The 7795-nt window shown below is 40.3% G+C and overlaps 1 pseudogene; it reads right to left on the minus strand.

Moving 5' to 3' along the window:
• Positions 1–370: 370 nt before the first annotated feature.
• LOC147668986 (uncharacterized) lies at positions 371–2763 on the minus strand (annotated as a pseudogene).
• Between the last annotated feature and the right edge of the window lie 5032 nt (positions 2764–7795).

The raw sequence follows: 7795 nt of genomic DNA on the forward strand, positions 1-7795 counted from the left end.
TTTATGAATACATGACTTGTCACATCCTACTATCGACAGCACATTGGAGCTGTCTTTGTTATGAATGCCTTGTCTCATTCTGATCAGTGGTATGGTTTCCACCACGTATGAACCCACCAATGCAAAATGGTCCTCACTTTTCAACAAGTGCCCTGTCATGAATGAGTACATCGATATAATTTGCCCCGGTGTGAATTCACACGGTCTGTTTCCAGTGTGGGTTCTCTGATGTTGCACTAAGTGCTTTTTCTAATGAATGTCTTGTCAAGCCAATTACAAGCATATGATTACTTCCAATGTGGATTCTCTGATATAGTACTAATAGGTGCTTTAAAGTGAATGCCTTGTCCTATTCAGTACATTCATAGTGTCATTCTCCAGTGTGGACTTTCTGATGCTGCGTTAGGATGTTCTTTGCAACAAATGCTTTGTCACATCCAGTGTATTCATATTGTTTCTCCCCAGCGTGGACTTCCACATGTAGCATTAGGCAGTCCTTTGAAAGAAACCCCTTATCATATTCATTACAACCATATGGTTTCTCTCCAGTGTGGATTTTCAAACTTTGTACTGGGTTGTGCTTTAGAGGGAATGCTTTGGCACATTCAGTGCATTCATATTGTTTCTGTCCTGTGTAGACCTTTACATGTTGCATTAGTCAGTCCTTAGAAAAAAGGTCTTCTCGTGTTCACTACAATCATGTGGTTTCTCTCCAGGGTGGATTTTCTGATGTCGTACTGGCATGTGCTTAAAGTGAATCACTTGTCACATTCAGCGCATTCATATGATTTCTCTCCAGTGTGGGATTTCTGATGTTGTACTAGCTTGTACTTTAGAGCGAATGCCTTTTCACATTCCGTGCAATCATATGGTTTCTCTCCTGTGTGGACTTTCAGATGTTCCATAAAGTGTTTCTTTCTCCTAAATGCCTTGCCACATTCAGTGCATTCATATGGTCTCTCCCCTGTGTGGGTTTTCTGATGTTCTAACAAGTGGTGTTTTCTACTGTATACCTTGTCACATTCAGTGCATTCATATGGTTTCTCTCCAGTGTGGGTATTCTGATGTACCATTAAGCCCTGTTTCCTAAAGAATGCTTTGTCACACTCACTACAACCATAGGGTTTCTTCCCTGTATGGATTTCCCGATGACGTTCTAGCTGGTACTTTAGAGTGTATGCTTTGTCACATTCAGTACATTTATATGGTGTCTCTCCTGAGTGGACTTTCTGGTGTCGCAATAGGCATCCCTTAGCAGAAAAAGCCTTGTCACATTCATTGCATTTATATGCTTTCTTTCCAGTGTGGGTTTCCTGATGCTTCATTAACCGCTGTTTTGTAATAAATGCCTTCCCACATTCACTACAACCATATGGTTTATTTCCGGTATGTAACTTCTGATGTAATAAAAGCGTGGACATTTTAGGGAATGCCTTGCCACAGTCTGCGCAATCATATGGTTTTTCTCCAGTGTGAGTTTTTTGGTGTTGCTTTAATTCCCCTTTTGTAACAAATGCCTTCTCACATTCACTACAGCCATATGGTTTCTCCCCGGTGTGGATTTTCTGATGTTGCAAGAGATATCTTTCTCTATAGAATGCCTCATCACATTCAGTGCATTTATAAGGTTTCTCCCCAGTATGGAATTTATGGTGTACAATAAAGGCTCCCTTTGTAATGAATGCCTTGTCACATTCAGTGCATGTATATGGTTTCTCCCCAGTGTGCAATCTCTGATGTCGTATTAGGGATGCACTTGTATTGAACGCCTTGTTACATTCCGTGCATTCATATGGTTTCTCTCCAGTGTGGACTCTCTGATGTCGTATTAGTTCTCGGTTAGTAATGAATGCCTTCTCACATTCACTACAACCGTACAGTTTATTTCCAGTTTGGATTTTCTGATGTTGCCTTAACAACGCTTGTCTAATGAATGCCTTGTCACATTCAGCACATTCATAAGGTTTTTTCCCGTTGTGGGCTCCATTATGTTGATTTAGCTCTCTTCTTGTAAAGAATGCCTTGTTACATTCAGTACATTTATATGGTTTCTCCCCTGTGTGGACTGCATGATGTCGCATTAGCTCTTTCTTTGTTATGAATGCCTTGTTACATTCTGTACATTTATATGGTTTCTCTCCAGTGTGGATTTTTAGATGTCGCATAACGCATTAGGGTTGTCTTTTCAATGAAAGCTTTGTCACATTCAGTACATTTATATGGCTTCTCTTCAGTATGCATGTTCATATGTCGCATTAGATTTATCTTTGCAGCAAATGACCTGTCACATTCACTACAACGAAAGGGTTTCTCTCCAGTGTGGAATCTCTGATGCTGTTTTAACAGCTTTTTGCCAATGAATGCCTTATCACATTCACTACATTTATATGGCATCTCTGCAGTGTGGATTTTCAGATGTTGCATTAGTTGTCCCTTTGAAACGAATGCCTTGTTTCATTCATTACAATGAAAGGGTTTCTCTACAGTGTGGAATTTCTGATGTTGGTTTAACAGCTCTATTCTATGGAATGCCTTGTCACATTCAGTACATTTATAAGGGTTCTCTCCAGTGTGGATTTTCAGATGTTGCATTAGGTTTGCCTTTACAAAGAATACCTTGTCACATTCATGTGATTTTTGCCCAGTGTGGACATTTTGCTTTCGTATTAGCTCTGCCTTTGTAATGAATGCTGGATTAGATTCAGTTAGTTTAAAAGGGTTCCGATCAGTATGGACAGTCTGATGTGACTGCAAGTTTCCCATTGTTATGAATATGTTTTCCTCAACATGGCTTGCCTGCTCATACAGCAGGTGTCCTTTTGCATGCAATCTGACATTCAGTACATTCATATAACTTCTTCCCGGTGTCAAGACTCTTTTGATTGAATGTCTGCCCACATTACTTACATTTATATTTGTATAATCTTGCATGGGCGACCTTGTGTAACTTTGGACAGAATATTTATAAAGTTATTGCATTGAGTGTGCATTATGTTCAAGCCTGAGTCACATTAAATACATTTTGTCCTTCTTCTATACTGACTTCATGTGCTCCTTTTATAATGCTATAAGAAATTGCTTTGAGGATTTAAGTACATTTAGAAGTTCTCTATTCCCTAGTGTCTCTCTGGTTAGTCTTTGCAAGTGGAGTATTTGTTTTCACGCTGCTTGTGGGTGTAGATTAAGATATCTTATTGATTATGAACAGGTCTTCATTCGATAGGTTTCAATGCCCAACTTTGCAGACTTTGGCTTTAAAAAATAGCCTTATGTCCTTTCCATCTTCCATTCTTAAAGCATTTTTTTCATCTGCAACAAAACATAAAAAGCGAGTCAATAACAAAGAAACAATAATTATGATCTAATGTTATCCAGCAAGGCTTAAACTGCACATTTATAACAAAGTAAAAGAAACTCTGCAATACACTTCTTGTTTTCAGTTTCTATACGATATGAGCTGCAGAGGGGATTTGTCAATTATAAAAGTCAGTGGTTATCATTGCTTGGATGTTTTTAAGCTGAGCAGATTTATTTTCACAATTTCTATCAAGGGCTTTCAGGGACTTTTGCTTTTATTACTGTTTGCTTTGTCGTGTAGTTCCTATATATCCTATACAGGACCTGCGCGTTTGGATAACAAACTGTCGGATTCGTGGCAAACTGGTTCCGAGCACCCCCACTGGATATGTTAGCCTGTTTTGCATAAGCTAGCTTACAGTGCCACTAGAATCTCCTATTAAAGGGGAAAGAATAGTTTCTGGCAACCTCAGAACATGACAACCCTGATCCCCCAGGATCGTGGAAACAATATACTACCTTTTGCTCAGTTACTCGTGCTCATATAGTTTGTCTCAGAGAAACACAGAATAAACAGTCTGGGCGTTTCAATAAGAATTTATTGAACAGTTGTTATTCTGGTGTAAAATAGATATTCTGTAACAACCATCAGACAGTGGCAGAGATGAACAAATTACTTACCTTTCGTAATGATATATCTGTAAGAAATATTAGTTAGCTATAGATTCCTTACCTGTAGAATTAACCCCAGGCGTCAAACTGGATCCAGAAAGTTTTTCGTTAGGAGTACCTCTGCACGTCGGTAGGCATCCTCGGTTGACTCCGCGTCCGTTGTTGGCACCGTGGTCGTCGTGATGATGTCGTGGAAGATATCTAGACGCCGCCCTCGCGTCTGACTTCAGTTCAGTACATGACTTTCCGCACCAGGAACGCAGAGCCATGCAAGACACTGACCACTGGTGCACCTAACTAGGGCCGTGAAAGGATGTCCTTAAGCCTAGAAAGAAGTTCGGAGAACGGGGAGGATAGGTGGGGCGGTATGGAATCTATAACTAACTAATATTTCTTATAGATATTTTGTTACCGAAGGTAAGTAACTTGTTCATCTGAAAGAAACACGTTAGCTATAGATTCCTTACCTGTAGAATAGATGGTACAGAGCGTGAATATCGTCGTAAAAATATCGATTAACATAAATATCGCCGCAAAAATATCTACAGGAAGAAATATCGATGACAAAAATATAGTTTGACCAGAATATCGACAGACAGGTAAGTAATATCGATAACATTAATATAGTTGTAATAAATATCGTTTACAAAAACATACTTTACAAAAATATCGTTTTTTAAATAATTATAAGTATTGTAGTGTTTTTAATGAGTATTTGTTGTCAAAGTAGTATGTTTTGTAGTATTTTATTAGTTAATAATGTATTTTATGTTGAATTTAGTGTTAATAGTTCCGTAGCGGGTTGTGGGTTTATAGGGGAGTAGGGTGGGAAGTAATTTAAATATAATAAAATAATAGATTAATTAATGTTTTAAATGAATATAAATAGTGTAATAAATAATAGTTAATTAATTTCAATTAGTTAATTGATTAATAATTATGTAATTAATTATGTTAATTGTTTAATTAATTTTAGGTGTGTGTACTGGAATTTTTTAGTGAAAATGTAGTGAATTAATTACATTTTAATTGAATAATTATGTAATTAATGATTAATTAAATAAAAATAAATATTTGTTATTTTATAAATGAGTAAATACATTTAGTAATTTTTACACCTACACTATCCAACGCTTTCCCTACTGTTGCACCCTCTGGAGTGGGAATAGTAATTTTTACCCCTACGCTATCCAACGCTTTCCCTACTGTTGCACCCTCTGGAGTGGGAATAGTAATTTTTACCCCTACGCTATCCAAAGCTTTCCCTACTGTTGCACCCTCTGGAGTGGGAATAGTAATTTTTACCCCTACGCTATCCAATGCTTTCCCTACTGTTGCACCCTCTGGAGTGGGAATAGTAATTTTTACTCATACGCTATCCAACGCTTTCCCTACTGTTGCACCCTCTGGAGTGGGAATAGTAATTTTTACCCCTACGCTATCCAACGCTTTCCCTACTGTTGCACCCTCTGGAGTGCGAATAGTAATTTTTACCCCTACGCTATCCAACGCTTTCCCTACTGTTGCACCCTCTGGAGTGGGAATAGTAATTTTTACCCCTACACTATCCAACGCTTTCCCTACTGTTGCACCCTCTGGAGTGGGAATAGTAATTTTTACCCCTACGCTATCCAACGCTTTCCCTACTGTTGCACCCTCTGGAGTGGGAATAGTAATTTTTACAACTACGCAATCAAATGTTTTAACTAATAATATATTGTATATTTTAATTATATGTATGTATTATTGTTGTTATATAAAGTAATGTGTGAAATATATGTATATGTACACATTTATTAACTTTATAATGAAAAAGTGTAGTTAATTTGTTATAAATAGTTAAAAAATAAAAGTAATGTAATTAATTTTGTTAATAGTACTTATATTTATTTATTATTTAATGTAATTATAAATAATTTAAAAAGTCGATATTTTTTACATCTATATTTATTACAACGATATTTTTGAGTCGATATTTATGTACTTACCTGTTTTTGGCAACTATGTTTTTGTAATCGATATTTAAACACCCTACCAGAATAGATACCCCAGCAATACCAACCTTGGAGGTGGGTCTGCAAACTACAATCACACCAGAAAGTCCTGGAGAACAGAACGGCCAAAAAAGCTGTCTCTCTAGACTTGATTGACTCCCCGTCCCAAAGCAGTTATGGCAGCCGTCGCCCTGGTGGAATGGGCACACAGCCCGACTGGAGGCTCCTTTTTAGCAGGCTCTAATACACAAAACAACCCATCTAGAAATTGTCCATTTGTGTACGGCCCGACCATTTTTGGCGCCCACGTAGCCAACAAAGAGCTGGTCATCCACCCGGAACTGTTTAGTGCGATCCAAATAAAAGGAAAGCACACGTTTTGGGTCCAGACAGTGGAGCCTCTCTTCCTCTTTCATGGTATGCGGAGGCAGAGAGAAGGTGGGCAAAGTGATGGTTTGGCCAATATGAAAGGAAGTGACCACTTTGGGAAGAAAGGATGGACGAGTTCTGAGGACAATCTTGTCCCGATGTACAGCCAGAAAAGGAGGTTTATATGAAAGAGTCTGGAGCTCACTCACTCTTCTAGCATAAGTGATGGCCACCAGGAAAGCAGTCTTAAGGATCAGGAGTCTTAAGGGACAGTTGTGAAGCGGCTCAAAGGGAGCACACATCAAGTAAGTTAGAATCAGATTTGAGTCCCACTGAGGCATAACAAAAGGAATAGGAGGAAAGAGACGAGTTATGAATTTCAAGAAACGATTAACAACAGTGGACTTGAATGGAGAAGGCTGATTAGGCAGCCCATGGAAAGCAGAAATGGCTGAAAGTTAGCCCTTGATAGTGCCCAGAGCAGAGCCTTGCCAGGCCAAGAAATAAGGAACAAGAGTACCTCAGAAAGAGGAGCACAGAGGGGATCCACAGCCTTTGCTGTGCACCATGCCACAAATTTGTTTAATCATCAGGCGTCTACTGTCTTAGTGGAGGGACGCCTGGCTGCCAAGATTACATTACAAACTTCGGGAGGCAAGTTGAAAGCCGTCAGTTGCTGCCGCTCAATCTCCGCGCAATGAGGTGGAGACTGGACAGGTTCGGTCAGAGGACTGTCCCCTGCTGCCGCGACAGAAGATCCTCCCGGAGGGGCAGTCTGGTTGGAGGATCGATGGCCATGTGAAGCAGCTTGGGATACCAGAAAATATGGAGCCACAAGAATGACTTGCGCCCAGTCACGCTTGATCTTCTTCAGCCCTTTGGGCAGAAGTGGTATAGGTGGAATGGTGTACAACAGACCGCAACTCTACTCCCAATGAAAAGAGTCGCCTAGTGAGTGCCGCCTTGGAAATTCCAACGCGTAGAACTGCTTACATTGTGCGTTCTCTTTGGTGGCGAATATAGCTAACCAAGGCTTTCCCCACTGCTAAAAGGGACCTTGCACGACTTCCGAGTGAAGATGCCATTTGTGATCCATCATGCTCCTGCGGCTGAGTTCATCCGCCCTGGCATTCAGTGAACCTGCCAGGTGTTGATCCACAAGGAAATGCTCTGATGTTCCAGCCATGTCCAGAGGCGCAGGGCTTCCTGACATAGGATCCATGACCCCACCCCGTCTTGTTTGTTGCAGTACCACATGGCGGTGGTGTTGTCCGCGAACACCACCACTACTCTTCCCCGGACAGAGGGAAGGAATGCCTTGAGTGCAAGACGAATCATCTGAAGCTCCAGATGGTTGATGTGGAGCCCGGACTCCTCCGGAGACCAGAGGCCTCTGATCTCCACCTCCCTCATGTGGCCGCCCCATCCCAGAAGGGACGCATCCATCACCACTGTGTGTTCTG

This window comes from Lissotriton vulgaris, unplaced genomic scaffold, assembly GCF_964263255.1.
Source record: "Lissotriton vulgaris unplaced genomic scaffold, aLisVul1.2 SCAFFOLD_2457, whole genome shotgun sequence".
Lineage (NCBI taxonomy): Eukaryota > Metazoa > Chordata > Amphibia > Caudata > Salamandridae > Lissotriton > Lissotriton vulgaris.